The sequence below is a fragment of the Scyliorhinus torazame genome, chromosome 18, assembly GCF_047496885.1.
Source record: "Scyliorhinus torazame isolate Kashiwa2021f chromosome 18, sScyTor2.1, whole genome shotgun sequence".
Classification (NCBI taxonomy): Eukaryota; Metazoa; Chordata; class Chondrichthyes; order Carcharhiniformes; family Scyliorhinidae; genus Scyliorhinus; species Scyliorhinus torazame.
Genome location: NC_092724.1, coordinates 38158690 through 38179365, shown reverse-complemented (window position 1 = coordinate 38179365; position 20676 = coordinate 38158690). Strand labels below are relative to the sequence as shown.

Below are 20676 nucleotides of genomic sequence, written 5' to 3'. Positions count from 1 at the left end.
ACAATGTGTCACACAAATAACGAGATGAACACTATATACAAACCACTTGAACGATTAAACGGAAGAACAGAACAGACCAGAGAGTCCATGGATAGTCAGAGGCTTTTCCCCAGGGTAGAGGGGTCAATTACTAGGGGGCATAGGTTTAAGGTGAGAGGGGCAAGGTTTAGAGTAGATGTACGAGGCAAGTTTTTTACGCAGAGGGTAGTGGGTGCCTGGAACTCGCTACCGGAGGAGGTAGTGGAAGCAGGGACGATAGGGACATTTAAGGGGCATCTTGACAAATATATGAATAGGATGGGAATAGAAGGATACGGACCCAGGAAGTGTAGAAGATTGTAGTTTAGTCGGGCAGTATGGTCGGCGCGGGCTTGGAGGGCCGAAGGGCCTGTTCCTGTGCTGTACATTTCTTTGTTCTTTGTTCTTTGTTCTTTGTCCATTAGTGCAAAGTTCACAAATTAAGTCTCTGAGGTGGGCGACGAATTCTGGTTGACCGCCTCAAGGGTGGGTCAGGAGCCACCAGCTGAGGAACGGGCTGGACTGCGTCGGAGTGAGGAGGATGCAGAGTAACCGGAATCTCTGCATAGTCCAGGTCAGGGACAACAGGAGGGCGTGGCACTGGCGGAGGATCACGTAGCGAGCGCGGAACAAGACGAAGGGCACGCCGATTACGGCGCAGAATGGAACCATCCGGTAGACGAACCAGGAACGAGCGGGGAGCCACCTGCCGAAGAACCACAGCAGTTGCAGACCAGCCACCATCCGGAAGATGGATGCGGACGTTGTCATCTGGAGCCAGAGCAGGGAGATCAGCTGCACGGGATGTCATGAGCCGCCTTGTGCTGTGCACGAGACAGTTGCATTCGTTGAAGGACCGGAACGTGGTTGAGGTCTGGGACGTGAATGGACGGGACCGTCGTCCTCAGGGTGCGACCCATGAGCAGCTGGGCTGGCGACAGGCCAGTGGACAGTGGGGGCGAGGTAGAAGTCGGATCCCGCATCGGCAGCCTTACAGAGGAGCCGTTTGACTACGTGGACGACCTTCTCCGCTTTGCCGTTGGATTGGGGGTACAGGGGACTGGATGTCACATGCACAAAGTTGTACCTCCTGGCAAAGTTGGACCATTCCTGGCTTGCGAAGCAGGGGCCATTGTCCGACATCACAGTCAGTGGGATGCCGTGATGAGCAAAGGTGTCCTTACAGGCACGGATGACTGCAGACGGTGTGATGTCGTGCAAACAGACCACCTCCGGGTAGTTTGAAAAATAGTCTACAATCAGAACATAGTCCCTGCCCAGCGCGTGGAACAGGTCGATGCCGACCTTGGACCAAGGAGACGTGATCAACTCATGGGGCTGTAGGGTCTCATGTGGTTGGGCCGGCTGGAAACGTTAACAAGTGGGGCAGTTGGGCACTGTGTTGGCGACGTCGTCATTGATGCCGGGCCAGTACACTGCCTCTCGGGCCCGTCGACGGCACTTCTCCACGCCAAGATGGCCCTCGTGTAGCTGTTCCAAGACGAGCTGGCGCATGCTGTGCGAGATGACAATGCGGTCCAGCTTCAGGAGGACACCATCGACTACCGCCAGATCGTCGCTGATGTTGTAGAACTGCGGGCATTGGCCCTTGAGCCACCCGTCTGTTAGGTGGCACATGACACGCTGCAGCAGGGGGTCAGCCGCAGTTTTGCGTCGAATTTGGATGAGGCGTTCATCCGTGGCCGGTAGATTGGAGGCCACGCAGGCCACATGGGCATCAACCTGGCAGACGAATCCCACTGGGTCACACGGGGTGTTGACTGCCCTGGACAGAGCGTCGGCTATGATCAGGTCTTTGCCCGGGGTGTATACGAGCTGAAAGTCGTATCGCCGGAGTTTGAGCAGAATGCGCTGGAGGCGAGGCGTCATGTCGTTCAAGTCTTTTTGTATTAGATTGACCAGCGGGCGATGGTCGATCTCGACGGTGAATTGGGGAAGGCCGTACACATAATCATGAAATTTGACGACACCGGTCAACAGGCCCAGGCACTCTTTTTCTATCTGCGCGTAGCGCTGTTCCGTGGGGGCCATGGCGCGTGACACATACGCAGCGGGAGCCCATGATGAGGCCTCATCGTGTTGCAGGAGCACTGCCCCAATGGCGGTCTAAATTTTTGTCTCTTTCGCTGGATCGAAAAGGCCAATACCGGGGCCGTAGTAAGTTTGGTTTTAAGTTCTGTCCATTCGCTCTCGTGGGCAGGAAGCCATTAGAAGTCTGTCGTCTTCCTGACCAGGTTCCTGAGAGCTGTGGTATGAGAGGCGAGGTTAGGGATGAACTTCCCTAGGAAGTTGACCATGCCCAGAAATCGGAGGACCGCCTTCTTGTCCTCTGGCTTTTTCATGGCTGTGATGGCAGCCACCTTGTCCGCATCCAGCCGCACACCCAACTGGGAGATGTGGTCCCCTAGGAACTTGAGTTCCGTCTGGCCGAAGGAGCATTTGGCTCTGTTGAGGCGTAGGCTCTCCTCCCGCATGCGTTTGAACACGCGCTTGAGGCAACTGATATGCTCCTGCGGGGTGGTGGACCAAATGATTATGTCGTCAACATAGACACGAACACCTTCAATGCCTTCCATCATTTGTTCCATGATCCTGTGGAATACTTTTGATGCCGATATGATCCCAAACGGCATCCTGTTGTAACAATGTCTGCCAAAAGGGGTGTTAAAGGTACACAGTTTCCTGCTGGATCTGTCTAGTTGAAATTGCCAGAATCCTTTCGAGGTGTCAAGTTTGGTAAGTGCTTGGCCCTAGCCATCTCGAATGTGATCTCTTCGCGCTTGAAGATTGGGTAATGCTCCCTCATTATGTTGCGATTCAGATCCTTTGGATCAATGCAAATTCTGAGCTCGCCGGAAGGCTTCTTTATGCACACCATGGAACTGACCCAGTCGGTTGGTTCCGTAACTCTGGAGATCACTCCTTGGTCTTGGAGGTCCTGCAGCTGCTGCTTGAGGCGGTCCTTGAGGGGTGCTGGGACTCTTCGAGGTGCATGCACCACAGGCGTGGCGTTCTGTTTGAGTATGATCTTGTAACTGTATGGGAGCGTGCCCATGTCTTCGAAGACGTCGCGGTGTTGGTCGGTGATGGCGTTGAGTTGCGCCCTGAAGTCAGCATCCTGGGAGGCAGATGTGTCATCAGGAGAGAGAGAGTGAACTCTTTGAACGAGGTTTAGCAATTTGCATGCCTGTATAGCCACCTGGGTTGGCCAATTCCAGATGTAAAATGGAGAACAGCAAAGGCTGAAGGGAAATTCAGCCAACGCAGGCAGAAACTAGCAGGTGCAGGTTTACTGTGTGTTAGACTCTGCAAAAGCCCAGACAGCATCGATACCAGCAACCATCGGCATAATAATGTAGCAGCCATCGACATACTAATGAGCGATCCCTGGGAACAATCGAAACATTTGAGATAAACAAGGCCAAGCCAGACTCATCGGCGCCAGCAGGAGCCAACACAAAAGAGGTTATCGGACACCTAAAGACCGCCCATCGATCAAGGAACCGCTCCAGCATTGGAGAAATCGAACCAAGCGATTGGAATGAAGTCCAATCACTTGAAACCAGGTACGGGGTCTGCCCCGAAAGGCGGGAAGCCCCTGGGGACTATAAAGTAGAGCCCCCAAGTTCAAATCATCCTTCTTGACAGGGTCACTCAGCAACACGAACCAACCCTTAACTACTTATGTTGCTAACTTTTGGTTGGTTCAATTGGCTCTGTTTTATAACCTTTGCTCTAGAGTTGCCAGGTATCTTTATGATACCGCCACAAGGTTCAGGTTCAAGTAATGATCAATGACTCAATACACCAATTAGTAAGATTCAAATCAAAGCACATTTATTATACACAGTGAATCGCTACTCATGCATAAACTCTACTTTCTAAGCTATTTCTATCACTAACAGGCCAATACTTAGCTTCGGACTGGCCCACCAGGTCAGGGGAACAAATGGCCTTTCGTTCGGGTTCTGAGTCTGCGGGATTCAAAGCTGGTATGGACTGGTAGCTAGGAGCGCCTATCTCGTAGCGAGCGTTGACTTGAGACTTACGTTCTTTGGCGGCAGCTGAACAGGCCACTGTCAAGGGTTGGTTCGTGTTGCTGAGTGACCCTGTCAAGAAGGATGATTTGAACTTGGGGGCTCTACTTTATAGTCCCCAGGGGCTTCCCGCCTTTCGGGGCAGACCCCGTACCTGGTTTCAAGTGATTGGACTTCATTCCAATCGCTTGGTTCGATTTCTCCAATGCTGGAGCGGTTCCCTGATCGATGGGCGGTCTTCAGGTGTCCGTTAACCTCTTTTGTGTTGGCTCCTGCTGGCGCCGAGGAGTCTGGCTTGGCCTTGGTTATCTCAAATGTTTTGATTGTTCCCGGGGATCGCTTATTAGTATGTAGATGGCTGCTACATTATTATGCCGATGGTTGCTGGTATCGATGCTGTCAGGGCTTTTGCAGAGTCTAATACACAGTAAACTTGCACCTGCTAGTTTCTGCCTGCATTGGCTGAATTTCCCTTCAGCCTTTGCTGTTCTCCATTTTACATCGGGAATTGGCCAACCCAGGTGGCTACACCTGTGCGCCAAGCAGAGAGTCCTTCGAGGAGCCCATGATATCGAAAGGAAAGATGGCTTTTCGTGACTTGTGCGTCACTTCGAGTTGGCATGAGCCGGTAGCAGGAATGATGTTGCCATTGTAATCCAATAGCTGGCAGGCCGATGGGAGAATGGTTGGTTTGACACGAAGGCTTTGGAAAGCAGACCATGCCATGAGATTGGCAGAGGCACCAGTGTCCAGGCGGAATCGTATTTGGGACCAGTTGACCGTAAGGGTGGCACACCACTCATCGTCTAGATCGATGCTGTATACCGACAGCGGCTGGTGTCTTTGCTTCGGGGACAACCTGTTTTTCGTTACGACACCGACTTGAAAAGGCGCCTTCGGGTCCTTGGTGTCACTGCTGTGTGGGAGGTCGGAATCGGACTCGGTGACCGTGGGTTGAATTGCCCGAACATTCCTGCGAGGCTGGCTGAAGCGATATGAATTGGAAGGCTGAGCTGCTGCGACAGCAGGCAGCATAGTGGCCAAGTCTTCCACATGGTAGGCATTGTCGAGATTTTGCGGGGCATTGCCGCTTTAAATGGGCGGAGCCATAGTTGCCGCACGTCATGATGTCAGCACGTTCGTTGCACCACCGCGCATGTGCGGTGTGGTCCTGCGTGGTGCGCGCCTGCGCATTACGTTCCTCCATGTCGCCGTCCCCTCGTTTGGTGCGTACAAGCGCGGGAGTCCGCCCAAAAGCTCGCAAAATGGCCGCCCTCATCCAGGCTGAGGCCCTGGAGGTGTTCGATCACTTGGACCCGTTCCGCCTCATGGGGACCTTGCCGCGCCGTTTCAGCCGCTTGTATATGGGAGTACCGACTGGTGGCATTTTCATGTAGGACACAGGTCTCGATGGTGGTCGCGAGGTTGATTTGCTTTACTTTGAGGAGCTGCTGACGTAGGGGGTCCGACTGAACACCGAAAACGATCTGGTCGCGTATCATGGAGTTGGAGGTGGGCCCGTAGCTGCAAGATTGTACAAAGATGCGGAGGTGCGTTAAAAAGGATTGGAAAGGTTTGTCCATACCCTGCAAACGCTGCTGGAACACATAGCGTTCAAAACTTTCATTCACCATACAGTGCAGTGAGTGTCAAATTTGAGGAGAACCGTCTTGAACTTCGTCTTGTCTTCATCATCTGCAAAGGTGAGAGAGTTGAAGATATGGATGGCATGGTCCCCGGCCGTGGAGAGGAGAAGAGCAATCTTTCTGGTGCCCTCCCTGTCCGTGGCTTCGAGATAGAGCTGGAAGCGCTGTTTGAAAATCTTCCAGTTGGCCCCGCGATTGCCGGCGATGCGGAGCGGCGGCGGCGGGCTGATGTTGTCCATGTTGCAGGATGACGGAATGCTGGCGGAAGGCAGGTCACTTGCAGGTAGGTCTAAGAAGTGCTAGTATGCGAACACTCCTGGTATCATGAAGTGTTGGGTGTTCTGGATCACATACAGGTCACCATCACTTGAAGTAATGCAGCACTATTTTATTAAAAGGTTAACTGTTTAAACATACTTGAACTGTGGGTAAATACGATACCAGCTTTAAGTAAAGACCTTTGCCTTGTCCTAACCAGTTGATGCACTCAGCAATGGTGAATGCCTGTGTTGCAGGCTGTGAGCTCTGTGCTCCTAGCTAGCTGCTACTCGAATGAGCGGGAACACTATGTCCCCTGTTTTTATAGTACGTGTGCTCTCACTGGTGATTGGCTGCGGTGTTGTGTATGGTGATTGGTCCCACTGTGTGTTCATCAGTGTGTGTCTGCACCATGATATACTGGTGTATATTATGACACTAGTGTCTTGTTCATATTAGCAGAACTTCCCTATTTTTATTCTCCATTCCCTTTGAAAGGCCAACATTCCATTTGCCTTGCGACCTGCTGAACTTGCTTGCTAGGTTCTTGCGAGTTATGCAAGAGGACCCCTTTCTTTCTTTGCAGATTGTCAGCCCATTATAGACAAAGCCATATTTGTGAAGCCTGTTGTTGACAAACCAAAGGAACACTGGCCCTCATTATTGACTGCCAGCATGAAATACTGAGAGTTGGTATATGTAACGATGGGGTTCACTTCAACCCATTGAGATGTAGGGGTGAGAAGGAATGTGTAGAAAGGTGCATTGGGGTTGGAACTGTTCCATCATGTACAAGGTTATTTTTCTATCTCATTTAGGGTTTCCTGTTAGAAGAGACACTTTAGATGCATGTGCAATCCTCAAGGCTTGGTTTAGCCTTGGGAATTATGTATAGGTATTTGTTTTTGTTGCTGCGAAAGCTTGGATAAGCCTTCAGATCTTAGGTCACACTTGTGCACCAGAGTAATATCGAACCTAACAGATAACCGTATCACTCCCCCACAGAGCAGCTACACTAACTTGAATTGAATTAAACGCTAATGGCATAATTTAAACCAGAGATTACATCAGTGCTCACAGACCAGCAAATATAACTTTAGCCTTTTTGGTCGGATAGACATCAGCAGTGATACAGCTGCAAACTTATTATCCTTTTGGCTCCCAGAATGTGAAAAAATACTTTGTTGACTCTCAGTGCATTGCAGTTTTGCTAACTCAAGCGATTGAACTCAGACCCTCGTGCATATATATAAACAAGCTGTACTTCATTGCTTTTATATTTACTTCAAGGTCCATGTTTCGTAACCCAGCATAAACTCTTATAAACAAAACTTGGGTTTAGTAACAGAGGATTTAAAAGCTACAGCTTCATGTAGTGCATGTTTATTTCACCCTTTTTGCCATTCCCAGAGAGAACAGTTTATGCGGGCAGAGGACCAGAGTCAGAAAATACTTGGAATCTAATAGAAGCACTGTTTCGGAGGATATTCTTTTGAGAAACACTGAGCTGCGTCTGAATAGGGAAACCTTGTGCCCCTCAGGCCTCATATTAACAGCCCACATTTTGCAAATGTATTTCACAACCACAATCATGGCAGCAATTTGGAACACCGCATATTGGAGCCTGATTCTGAACAGCCTTGCCCCTTTGAAAAGAAACATGCCAGCATACACGTGTGGAAAGTCACGTCTTGCTATATGTCCCTCTGGCTATCTCGAATACTGTGCCAAGTTGGTTCGAGGCAGATGGAAGTGGCTCTTGAAAATCTATTGGGTGTTTTTTTTGGGTCCATTTTTTGTGGCGAGTGGGTATCATTTTACACAGTGATTCAATGACTGGTGTGGGTTCACTGTCAGTAGTGGATAAGAAATGGTTTGAATGGGGGAGGGGGTGGAGACAAAAAAATGCGTTCAGAATTTGTCGATCATTGCTAAGGAAAATAAATAGGAGAAGATGCAACTGCATATTTTCCATATATCCAGCCATGTAACCTGACAATTTTTAAAGATCCAGTAATCCCCTTCAGGCACGGTAGCACAGTGGTTAGCACAGTTGCTTCACAGCTCCAGTGTCCCAGGTTTGATTTCCAGCTTGGGTCACTGTCTGTGCGAAGTCTGCACGTTCTCTCTGTGTTTGCGTGGGTTTCCTCCAGGTGCTCCGGTTTCCTCGCACAGTTCAAAGATGTGTAAGATAGGTAGATTGGCTAAATTGCCCCTCAGTGTCCAAAGATGAGCAGGTTAGGTGGATTGGCTATGCTAAATTGCCCTTTGTTTCCAAAAAAGGTTAGGTGGGGTTATGGGAATAGAGTGGAGGTGTGGGGTAGGATGGAGGTGTGGGGTAGGATGGAGGTGTGGGGTAGGATGGAGGTGTGGGGATAGGGTGGAGGTGTGGGGATAGGGTGGAGGTAGGGTGCTCTTTCCAAGGGCCGGTGCAGACTCGATGGGCCGAATGGCTTCCTTCTGCACTGTAAATTCTATGATCTTCCACTCTCCCTCCAACTCAACACCTCAGACCCACTACTTTTGGTTATTCAGTATCTTGCATTCAGCATTTGTCACATTCAGTCTCAGAAAAACTGACAGTGCTGGAATCGAACTGGACAGTCAGTGCAGAGATCGCAATTAACGTAATAATTTAATTCTGTTTATAATAAAACAATATGTAACAGAAGTGATAATGCAATAATTGCAGACCCTCAAATTCTTACCCATTGACTCAAAGAAAGGTTGAACTCAATTTTACAAGACCCGCCCCCCCCTTCCAACCCCCCCCGCCCCCCCCCCCCCTTCCCCCGCCCCCTCCATCCATTGCTGTGGAGACTGTTCTTCTCTGTGCTGATACTACAACATCTCCAGGCAGGTGCTCCAAGTACGGTCAATCCTGATGTGGATAGTAATAACTGTCTTTATGCTGGCTGTCTCAGTAATAACAGTAATGCCTCTCCTGTGCTGACTGTATCAATAATGACGGTAACATCTCTCCTGTGCCGACTGTCTCAGAACTGACAGTAATGAAGGTTTTAGTGTCTGATGGTTGCAATCATTGATAGGTTCAAAAATTGAGCATGATGTTTTAAAGTTTAATGTATTCTTGCAATTTAAAAAGGGGTCTGGGGGCAGCACGGTGGCCTTGTGGTTAGCACAGCTGCCTCACAGCGCTGAGGCCCCAGGTTCGATCCCGGCTCTGGGTCACTGTCCGTGTGGAGTTTGCACATTCTCCCCGTGTCTGCGTGGGTTTTGCCCCCACAACCTAAAAATGTGTACAGTAGGTGGATTGGCCATGCTGAATTGCCCCTTAATTGGAAAAAATAATTGGGTAATCTAAATTTTTTTTAAAAATAAATAAAAAGGGGTCTGGGGTGATATGTATTTAAAATGCTAATTAGCTAATTTTAATGTTGTTTCCTCAGAGGTTGCAAATAGTAAGCAATTTGTTGGTTTGTCGCAGTAATTGATAAACAATGCCCATTGCATTGGGTGCTTGACAGGAGTTCTGGCAGGCCTGTTTCATAGTTGTGAACAACAGTAAGCAAAGGGGTTTTGAGAAATGAATGCTGTGATGCAGCCAGGCCGCAAAAGGCTAAAAGAAAGATGTATGGCAGGGGATGGTCAGATATGAACCTTTTCAAGTCACATTGATGTGGGGCAGTACAGCATACTTCATTGTAATGGAGATATAAGGTATGCTTTTGAATGAAGCGAGTCCAGTCATTATAGTCAATATGTATGTTCAGCTTATCATGAAATAAAGTAGCTTATCCATTTGTATCAGGCTTTGAGACACAAAGGTCTGACTCCCAAAAGCCTGGCCACCATCCACAAGTCAGGAGTGAGATGGAACACTCTCCAATTGCCTGGATGAGTACAGCTCCAACAGCATTCAAGCAGCTCGACACCATCCAAGACAAAGGAACCCATTTGATCGGCACCCCATCCACCAGCTTAAATATTTACCCCCACTATCACCATGATAATAATATAATACTCTATACACAATGCAGCAACGCATCAAGGTTCCTTCAACAGCACCTTCCAAACCCATGTCAACCACCTAGAAGGGCAAGTGCAGCAGACGCATGGGAACACCACCACCTGAAAATCAAACCTGGGACCCTGGAGCACGCTCCCTTCCAAGCCACGCATCACCCTTAGAACTATGTCGCTGTTCCTTTACTGGCTTGGGAATCCAGGAATTTCCATCCTAATAGCACAGTGCGTGTACCTACACCTGCAGTGGTTCAAGAAGGCAACTCACCACCACCTTTGCGAGGGCAATTAGGGTTGGGATGAATGCTGGTCTGGTCAATGATGCTCACATTTATTGAAATAACTTTTGAAAAGAAGTCATTACTGAGTGCACCTGCAGAGAAGTTGAAGCAGCACATGTTTGTAAGTAGCCAGTTCAAGATACAAGGCAAGATATTGCTGCATCCCCCAGAAGTAGACATGGTATGTGAGTGAACTCCTCAAAAATCAAGATAGAGTGCTAATGACACCATTGAACCCAAGAAAGTATTTGTGGCAAACCCAAATCCGTAATGGTTAACCACATTAAAATGGTAATAACTGCATAGGTGGGACAGTGAAAGTTATAATGAATGAAGAGTATATGCAACAGAATATTATAATCATTGAAGCATATACTTGTTAATTGATGCACAATAACTGAAGGATAATCTAGAGATAGTATAACCCAGTGAAAACCAACTCACAGAATTTGTATTTTTAATCTCCATAAAAACAATAAATATTAAATCAGCGTTACACCGTCCAAAATGATAGGACCATATTTTCTGGAAGGTCCACCAGTCAAGAAAAGACAGGGGGAGGAATTCTCTGATAATAAGGTTATGTCCACACGCCCGCGAGAAAATGGGCGCGAATCACTCTGGACTTTCCTGGAGAAAGTCCAGAGTGATTCTCCGATTCACAGGGAGCCAGCAGGGCCCTGGAGTGCTCCCCGCAGCTCCGGCTGCCGAAATGGGGCCCTGCACTTCCAGCTGTGCGTGTGCGCAGCGGCCGCCTGTGGCAGGGGCCCCGTGGAACATGGCAGACCCACATCATAGGCCGGCCCCGACAATATAGCCCCCCCCCGAAGAACCCGCGTGTCTGTCGATCAGTGGCCCCTGATCGTGAGCCTGGTTGTCCTGGAGGCCCCCCCTGTCCTGGAGGCCCCCCCGCCCCCCCCCCCCCCCCCCAACCCGGTGACCGAGTCTGCAGCCGCCACTCCAAGTTCCCGCTGGGTGGAGCCATGAGTGAACCATGCCGGCGGGAACTCGGGCAGTTGTCGGTGGAGAATCGCCGCGGGGGCCTCGTTCAATGACCCCCCGACCGGCGCCATGTCGACCGTGCGCGCGATTGGCAACGATTTGCCGGTCCCCGGAGAATCGCAGGAGCGGCAGCGGACCCGATCGTGGGATTGATGCCCATTCTCCGCCACCGCGCCAAGCGTGATTGCGGCGCAGAAGCTCTGTGAATCCCGCCCAAGATGCTGTAAACTGTGCCTTTCTCGATTTCGAAGACACATAACTATGTTAGATGCTTCTGAAACTATTATGACTCTATTTTAACTACAGTTGATCGCCTATTATTGCAGAGAACAAGATTGTAATATGTCTTTGCTGTGGCGGAAATTGTTTGGGATCTTTCACTTGTCAAAGCCGTCTGGTTTAATTTGTTTGTATATTTAGCTCTTTGGGAAGCAGCGGCGATGACCTCCAGATAGGGAAAAAATAAAGAGAACATAGCTGACCTCCCTAATCTAGAATCTTCATTCTGCAGTGATCTCACCTGAAGCAAATGGATAATCACATTGTCCAGAAAGTCTATAATGGTTGCCATTAGTGACAACTATTTTGTAATGTGTTCTGAAGAAGTCATATTAGACTCAAAACATTAACTCTATTTCTTTCTCCACAGACGCTGCCAGACCTGCTGAGTGTTTCCAGCACTTTCTGTCATGATATGCAAACATGCAACCAATGAACACTCAGAATAGGACACAACCAATGCCCAGTCAGAACACTCAAGAGGTGGCATCACCATAAGAGGGCATGACATAAACAGTATGAAAGGGATGAGGCACTCACACCCTGCCTCTTTCCACAGACAGACATCTAGAGAGTTAGACAGGGTTGATCAGCAGCATCACACCCCAGCACGTGGCTTAGAGCAAGCTGGTACAGTTAGACTGAGTTAGTACAGTTAGATTAGCAGAGAGTCGAACTCATTTGATAGCTGTGTTACTAATTCAATAAACACGTTGAACTCATTTCAGAGTCTGGAGCATCCTTTAGTTAAGGCTGCATCAAGTAGCAGCCTGTGTTATCCGAAGCAGCATAACACAACACTTTCTGTTTATATTTCAGATCTCCAGCATCTGGGGCATTTTGCTTTTACATTCATTATTTATTTTGAAATACGCTCCCGTTTTGCTCTCTTCCATGTCCTGACTGAAGAGGATGGAAATCAGAAAGGTCTCAAACAATGCTTTCTGCCAGATGACCACCTCAGTGTAGAAGGTGATCATCCTCTGCTGGATTCCATGAAATTTCCAGTTGTCGTATTAGGACAAGAGATAATCAAGCATTGGATGCAGCGATGAAAAGGACAGTCAGGTGTAAGCTTAACAAAGGGCAGCGGTTGAAGAGTCTGGAAAAGAGAAACCTCAGGGGATAAATTGAACTGCAATAACATTTCTGTGATTGCCACAAACTGGAGAAGTACAAGGAGAAAAGCTTAAGAGGGAAGGTGGGCAGATGGTTGACCACTTCACCCAGCGATTGTTGATTGTTCTAATGGACTGTCCAAGGAGGCACTGGAGACAGACAGTGCTGAAAATTTAAAGTGAGAATTGGATAGATTATTGAGAGAACCAGGAAAACGAGGGGTAGGGACTAACCTGCTCTTTGTGACGTTTTCAATCCTGGATCTTCATACGTCCCAAATTTTAGCAAAATGGGAGACAGTAGGGAACAGGGAACAAGCCTGCTAACCTGAGCTGTAAACTGGAAGTGCTGCTTAAAGAATCTAGCATGGAGGAGAAGATGTAGCTTGTTGGGGCTAGACTCTCGCAGGTGTGAAATATATCCTGAGTGTATGGTTTCATCCTGGCTCCATAGAAACATGACTGGCAATGCAATTTCTGATGGTACGACACAGGCAGGTTCACTTGCCTAGCCCTTTTTTTAATAAGCGTACTGACTCAACCTCAACATTTATTGCATGACTATTGCATGACTATTTCACTAATGCATAATTATGTTTTCTCTAATCTCTAGCCTTTCCTGAGGCTAATTAAATTTGCACAAATGCTCTATAATCTTGTTCTCACAGTCCAGTAAAATAGCCTTGCCTGCACTAACCATATCTTTTGACATCTATATTGTGTATCTCCCATCCATCTCATGTGCTGTTTAAGGAACATTTCTGTATGTGAATGGCTACAATATTTACCTACGAAACAGATATCTCTTTAAAAAAAACATTTGGGGTTAACAACTTTGGGATCATAGAATCATTCTTGAATCCCTACAGGACAGAAGGAAGCCATTCAGCCCATCAAATCTGCACCGACCCTCTGAAAGAGCACCCACCTAAGCCCTCTCCCCCCACCCTGTGCCCCTAACCCCACCTAGCCTGCCCATTTTTGGACAGTAATGGGCAATTTAGCAAGGTCAATTCACCTATCAAGCACATCTTTGGACTGTGGGAGGAAACCCACAGCCGGAAGAAACCCACGCAGACAGGGGGAGAACATGCAAACTCCACGCAAACAGTCACCCAATGCTGGAATTGAACCAGGGTTCCTGGCGCTATGAGGCAGCAGTGCTAGTCACGGCTTAGGTGAAAACTGCAAGCCAAATGCAACAATCAAATTAATTCTTTCTATAGCTTCATCAAATCATCAAAGCAGCACGGTAGCACAAGTGGATAGCACTGTGGCTTCACAGCACCAGGGTCCCAGGTTCGATTCCCTGCTGGGTCACTGTCTGTGCAGGGTCTGCACGTTCTCCCCGTGTCTGCGTGGGTTTCCTCCGGGTGCTCCGGTTTCCTCCCACTGTCCAAAGATGTGCAGGTTAGGTGGATTGGCCATGATAAATTGCCCTTAGTGACCACAAAGGTTAGGAGGGGTTATTGGGTACAGGGATAGGGTGGAAGTGAGGGCTTAAGCGGGTTGGTGCAGACTCGATGGGCCGAATGGCCTCCTTCTGCACAGTGTATTCTATATTCTAAATGCCTACTTGTCCTTCAACCAATGCTACCCGAAATAGACTAACTGACAATTCATTTTATTGCTATTTATGAGACCTTGCTGTGTGCAAATTGGTGCTGTGCTTGCCTACAAAATAACAGTGACTGCACTTGCAGAATAATTCATTTACTGTTAACTAACTTGAGGCGCCATGAGGATGTGAGAGGTGCTACACAAATGTAATTTTTTTCATTCTATATTGCAACCAGTCTTAAACCAGATCTCAGCAAAACTGAAATAGTCACTACCTCCTGATACAGCTTTTCTTCCATGTGTCGCCACCTTTCCTCCACATTTACCAAACAAGTCTTCAATCCAGCAAATTACTTTCAATATTTATTCTGCAAGCTCTTTGAAATTTTCACACATCGACCTTTACCAAATCCCTTCTTGAAATTCAAATTACATCTTTAGTTTTGTTTAGCTCTTCAAAGAACTCTAGCAGGTTAATGACACATGAGCATTGTTACCTCTGATAATTGATGGGCACTTCTAACCTCACATAGTGTTTATAAATGTTTCCTATTCCAGATATTTTTTAGGTTAATTGATCCTTGTCCCATGTTTTGCTCATTTTCCAAACGTAGAATTAGAATATCAGATTCTCTCAACTAAATCATGGCAGTTTGTGCACACTGTGATCTGGAACCTCTGCTTTTACAGATAACCCGTCCTTTTTAGAGCTATGTTGCACAATAATTGACAAATAATCTTAAAGGCACCCTGAAATCACTGTAATCTAGCAAGAATGTAACAGAGTCTTTGGAACGTTGGAATATGAAGCACAGTTTTACAACTGAAAGCAATAAAATATATTTGATATGAATGGAAATGTGAAGGACAAAAAATGCAAATATTATTGAATGCACATATTCAACAAAAACTCACTTTGTAATAACGCCCAAGAAATATAATTTTTGGCCCAACTAAACTTGTGACTGATACAGTGCATCAGCAACCTCTTCCAATCTCTGGTGCACTGTTATTGAGAACGACTCCATCTGATCCCTAAAGTTGGGAAGGTCCCTGTTCTTTCTCAACGTCTTGCTTTTAATTTGTTCGGCACCAGCGCCATCTGTCCTGGGAATTTGCAATTGCTGTCTTTCCCAGGCAAAATAGTGACTCACGATTATCCAACGACGAGAGAAGATTGCTTTCGGATGTTTGTGGATGGGTACCCGAGCAAACAGACAAAACGTTAAGACAAAACACTGGCGCCTGTGACTTCCACGGGTGGTTTGCCCAATCTTCTGCTGCAGCTTGGCGGGAAGATCGGGAGAAACCTCAAATGAATGAAATAAACAGACACTTCCACCATGTCTCCCAGTGTTTTGCTAATCTTCCACCAAAGGTGTGGAAGGAAGGGTCAATTTTAACAGCCTTAAAATGCGGTCAGTAGGATTTTCGACTGTCAACATCGATGCTCCAGCAGCTGCCATATTGGTAGCGGTGTCGAGAATGCCTGCCTGTTTCTGATTATATTTACGCTGACCAGGGAGACTTTTTTGCTGCAACTGAAGTAGCATCAATCTGGAAATTGCACCTCCCTAGATCTGCCATCCAGTCATTCAAATCACAGGCTGTACCTGCAATGGGTGCTTCTATTTTACAGCAGGAAACCGGTTTCGGCACAACACATTTTGCAAATGCACACTCGTGGTATTTCTCTCTGGGGGCATTTCAGCATGCAGAAATCTACAAGTCTTCATCTAGAATTATTGATGAATATTAATCTGGCATCCGTAACTGGGAAATCTGGGGAATTCAGCACATCTTGGCAGAGCATGAGAAGACGCTATTTTTCTGCTTTCTTAATATTGGAAATCACCAAGTCTATTCACAATAACAGCATGAAAACGTCTGATGATCAGTCTAACATGAGGATGCCGAGAGGTGAAAGATCATCCAATGGATAGGGTCATTCAAAGAAATAGGTAGAATGTGACCATTTCAAGTTAGCAGCTACCTTTCCATATTAAACCAAGTATAATAATATGTCATTTTTCTTCTTGCTCTTTTGAATCGAAAGAATACAAGCTTCACTGAACTTAATGCACCTGTGTAAATTCTAACTGCGAGAAAAAGTATAATTTGTTTTGTTAGACTGCTGGGCAACATTAAAACGAAATCAGTTTAATTAGCAAAGAATAACAAAGATAATTGCCATGGCCAAGCAATTTAGTCATTTGCTTTAATCAGAGGGTTTTGGACAAGAGTCTTGACAGTCTGTCAAAATGTAGTCAAGCTTTCATTATTTTTCATCAAGCCCACTTAGCGTCACACCTCAGAGCAGGGCATGTTAAGTTATGAAAGGGGCCAGGCAATTATCACATCCCACCATCAGCAAAGCTACCTTTAAATGTGGACATACATACGTCACTCGCACTTAATAAACTCAGGTAGGGGGAAAAGGACATGTGGTAAGCAATTCACAGACCCTGACAAGGACACAACTGAGACTCAAGGCCCTGGGGGCCGGGGGCAGGGAACTGGTGAAGGTGTCTGGTGGAAGTCTTCCGGTCCTACCAAAGGTGCCCATCCCACAGCAAGTTCCCTGACAGCAGGATGGGTAGGACCGTCTGAAAATGAAAGTTTAGTTCCCCTCTCCCACTCCCCCTCCTCATCCATTGCTGAGGGGGCAATTCACCACATTATTTGATGACTACGAAGGTATCTTCCAGCACCGACCAAACACACAACCGCCACCATCTAAAAGGACAAGGGCAACAAACACATGGGAACACCACCACCTGGAAGTTCCCCTCCAAATCACTCACCATCCTGACTTGGAAATATATCGCCATTCCTTCATTGTCGCTGGGTCAAAAACCTGGAACTGCCTTCATTAAAGCACATGGACTGCAGCAGTTCATCGCCAGCTCATCGCCAACTTCTCAAGGGCAATTAGGGTTGGGCAATGAACTAGTCAGCAACAACCACACCCCATGAATCAATGAAAAAGAAAGAGAATTGCTAAACCTACTTCCTGTCAATCTGTCACACAAACCCATGTCACACATACCAGCATAATGGAGACTTCTGTAAGTTTGTACTGCGATTGCTAAATGTTGGTGCCATTTGTGGAGTGACCTGCTGTACTGTATACATTTTAGTTCAGCGTCAATGTGCCCCAAGGTGCGGAAAGGCTACTTCATATAAAAGTAATTTACCTTGATACAGCCAACACCTTTTGTGTCCTCAGAATGTCCCCAAATGCCACACAACTACAAGGCTACTTTTCAACACTGGTGAGATGTAAGCAAGTGCAGCAACCAAATTGCACACAGCAAGATACCAAAGAAGAACACTAAGGAGATAAAATACCAGTTAATGGGTCCTGGTGGTGTTGGCCAAGACATGGGGAGGATTCCCATGTGAAAATGATGGCATGAAATTTCATCTGCTCATCTAGACAGAGCTTGCCCCCAAGCCTGATGAAACCCAATATTAAACTCACCAGAGAAGACTAGAGCAATTATTAAGACTGAAGCGGTTCTCGGAGCTGGATTTGGCAATGTCGTTTCTTCGCCCACAATACAATAAGAGTTCAATTTACTTGGTATTATGGGGCAAATTTGGTGAGTGTGGATAAGAAATCCTCTCGGCAGCATTGGCAGCTGCTGTTTTGCAAAAAGGTTACATTCTCTTTTTATAAAAACAAAACAGTTTTTGGAATATAATTCAGTGAACTGTATTCGGCAGCTCGGCCATAGGGAAGGCTCTGATCTCCACGACTTCTGACTCTCCAAGTCCCAAAATAATCTGGGAACTATGAACATTCAGAAACATAACGTGACGTCCCACCTTCAGGTAAAATGGAGCCCTCACATTCGCGCGCGTCCCGTTCTTCTGACTGAAGTGAGGATTTAAAAAAATAATAATAATAGAACCAAAGGGTGTTGGGATGATCCCGAGGAAATCTTCCTTTGAGCCAAGCTACCAGAAGTAACCAGGGCACCCATGGGTGAGGGAGGGGGTCAAGGGAAGAGGGAGGTGCTCAAAAAGTGCACAGTGTGTGGGTGGTGGGCTGGGGAGAGGTACAGACAGAAGTGAATCAAATGCCCCCAAAGAGTGAAGGGGTGTTAAAGGGTCTGGAAATTGGTAAAATCCCCCCCCCCCCCCCCCACACACACTCAAAATGGGCAGGGAGCCCAAGTGATAATAATAGGTGAGCTCTCCCCCAAAGGGGCAATGAAAATGGGGGCATTGCCCCCACAACATGTCTCCAGAGGTGTCAGAACAACCCGGCACTGTCTGCATACTGGGGACTTACCCTCACTCACAGCCCAGCGCCCGTCAGCTCGCTCCCAGCTTCTTAACACAGCTCCCCGTGACAGATAAAAGGCGAAACCTTTCCATTGAGTGCAGAGTATATCTGAGCCGGCAAAGTGTCCGCTGATTCTACACCGACACACCAGCGATAAAAGAGGCACCGATCGAACCGCGTTGAGCAGGATCTCTGAGCCGCCCCGCTCTGGTGTGCGCCTTGCAAACAGCCTCCCAGATATGGAAAATAATTATTACGTACCTAATGTAGTAGTGGTATCTGTTTTGTATTACTGATCCTCACACACAGCTCCTGCACTGTGCCAAGTACTGGGGGGCGCGGGTTAGGGGGGTGGTGCATGGGTGTGGGGGGTGGTGCATGGGTGTGGAAGAGAGAGGAGAAGGGGGGAGGGAGGGAGAGAGGGAGGGGAGAGAGAGGAAGGGGGGTTGGTCTGGGGGGGGGGGGAGATTTTGATCAAGAGAGCGAGAAAGACGGGATAAAATCACAGATTAGGAGAGAGGGAGTGTCAGAGGGAGAGACTAGAGGAGAAAGTCAGACATAGAGAAGGGGGGGCACAGAGAGAAGGGGGGACATAGAGAGGAGGGGACACAGAGAGTAGGGGGGACACAGAGAGAAGGAGGACACAGAGAGAAGGGGGGGACAGAGAGAATGGGGGACACAGAGAGAAGGGGGGGACAGAGAGAGGGGATGCCGCAGAGAAAAGGGGGGACACAGAGAGAAGGGGGGACACAGAGAGAAGGGGGGACAGAGAGAGGGGGGACACAGAGAAAAGGGGGGGTCACAGAGAGAGGGTGGTGGTGGTGGAGGACGCGCTAACTTGGGAGACTTGCTGAAGGTGTTTGATTTCGAATTCGCTGCTCCAAGTGGGAGCTCTCAGCAGTGAGGCGGTGAACCTAATGAGGATGAATTAACCTCGATAACGTGTATATAAAAGTGATCAATTATTAATATGCCTCCAGCTGTCAACCCCCTTGGGAATGTATATGTGTGTGTCCTCGCGTTGGAGTTACTGACACCGCCCCCCCCCCCCCCTTCCTCCATTTGGAGCTGGAGACGGGATCAGGGATCTCAGGAATAAACTGGGAAGTGGGGGCTCGGGAACTCTCCTGCTTCCAGCCGCCTCCCATCCCGACTGTAACCTGCAGCTATTCAGCTAATCCGTCCATTGCTCAATAATCCCACAGTAATTATTGGTATCACTGCTCAGAGAGTGCGGGTTATGCGCCCCCCCCCCCCCCTCCTCCCTGAACACCCTCCAGATTTACAAAACAAAAATATATTTGGGAAAGGTGGGAAAAGTTACCCACCCCCCTACACACACCCACCCCCTTTCCCAGCCACCTCCACCTTACCTTTAGCCCGAGTTCTCCAGACCTGCTTTATTTCCCCCAGCTGATGTTGTGTTCCGGCTCACGCTGCTGGAATCCCTCTACCGGGACATTGAAAGGGAGACGAGCCTTCACTCCCAGACCGGCCTCCCCCGCAGTCCCTGTGCTCCCTCCATCAACCAGTCACCGCGTTGGGCATCAAACTGGAATCCTGGCTGTCGGCGAGCTCCCATCGCCTGCAGTGGACCGGGGCACTTGGAGCGGGGAGAGAGAGGGAGGGAGAGAGGAGGGACAGTGTGAGCTACCCCAATCTTCCAGCTCAGTCCTGGCTGTTTCTTGGTCCCACTTCTGGCAGCTCCCTGTCAAACACTATGAGTATATATAAAATATCCCCCCCCCCCCCCCCCCACACACACACACACCCCTCCTCCTGCAAAGTGCGTTTACAGCTGTCAAATGTCCCAGTATCTTATGTGTTCTGTTTAATCCTCAGGTTCCCAGGAGGGGAGAGAGCCCCCCTCCCTCCTTCACCAGCTCCACCTCCATGCGCCCCCCACCCCCCACCCCCGCCATCAAAGCCTGGGAAGTTTTGCTACTCCCGGTTCTGTCCGCTCTTCCTTCCCGGGACACTTTACCGGAGTTAAGGGATTAGTGCTGGCACTCCGGGGTGTGTACGTATGGGGGGTGTATGTATGGGGGTGGGGGGTGTATGTATGGGGGGGGGGTATGTATGGCAGGGAGTGTATGCATGGCAGGGGGTGTATGTATGGGGGGTGTATGTATGGCAGGGGGTGTATGTATGGGGGGTGTATGTATGGGGGGTGTA

At 48.2% G+C, this 20676-nt stretch overlaps 1 protein-coding gene across 3 annotated transcripts in view; it reads right to left on the bottom strand.

Annotated features, from left to right (window-relative positions):
- The window catches only part of LOC140395131 (neurturin-like), a 154060-nt gene extending 133863 nt beyond the window's left edge, over positions 1-20197 (bottom strand). For 2 of the 3 annotated variants that reach the window (XM_072482596.1, XM_072482595.1), the window contains exon 1: positions 19875-20197. The gene's annotated coding sequence lies outside the window, so the exon portion shown is untranslated. Of the gene's footprint in view, positions 1-18507; positions 18693-19874 lie in introns of those variants that run through there. The other variant, XM_072482597.1, reaches the window with a different exon arrangement.
- Between the last annotated feature and the right edge of the window lie 479 nt (positions 20198-20676).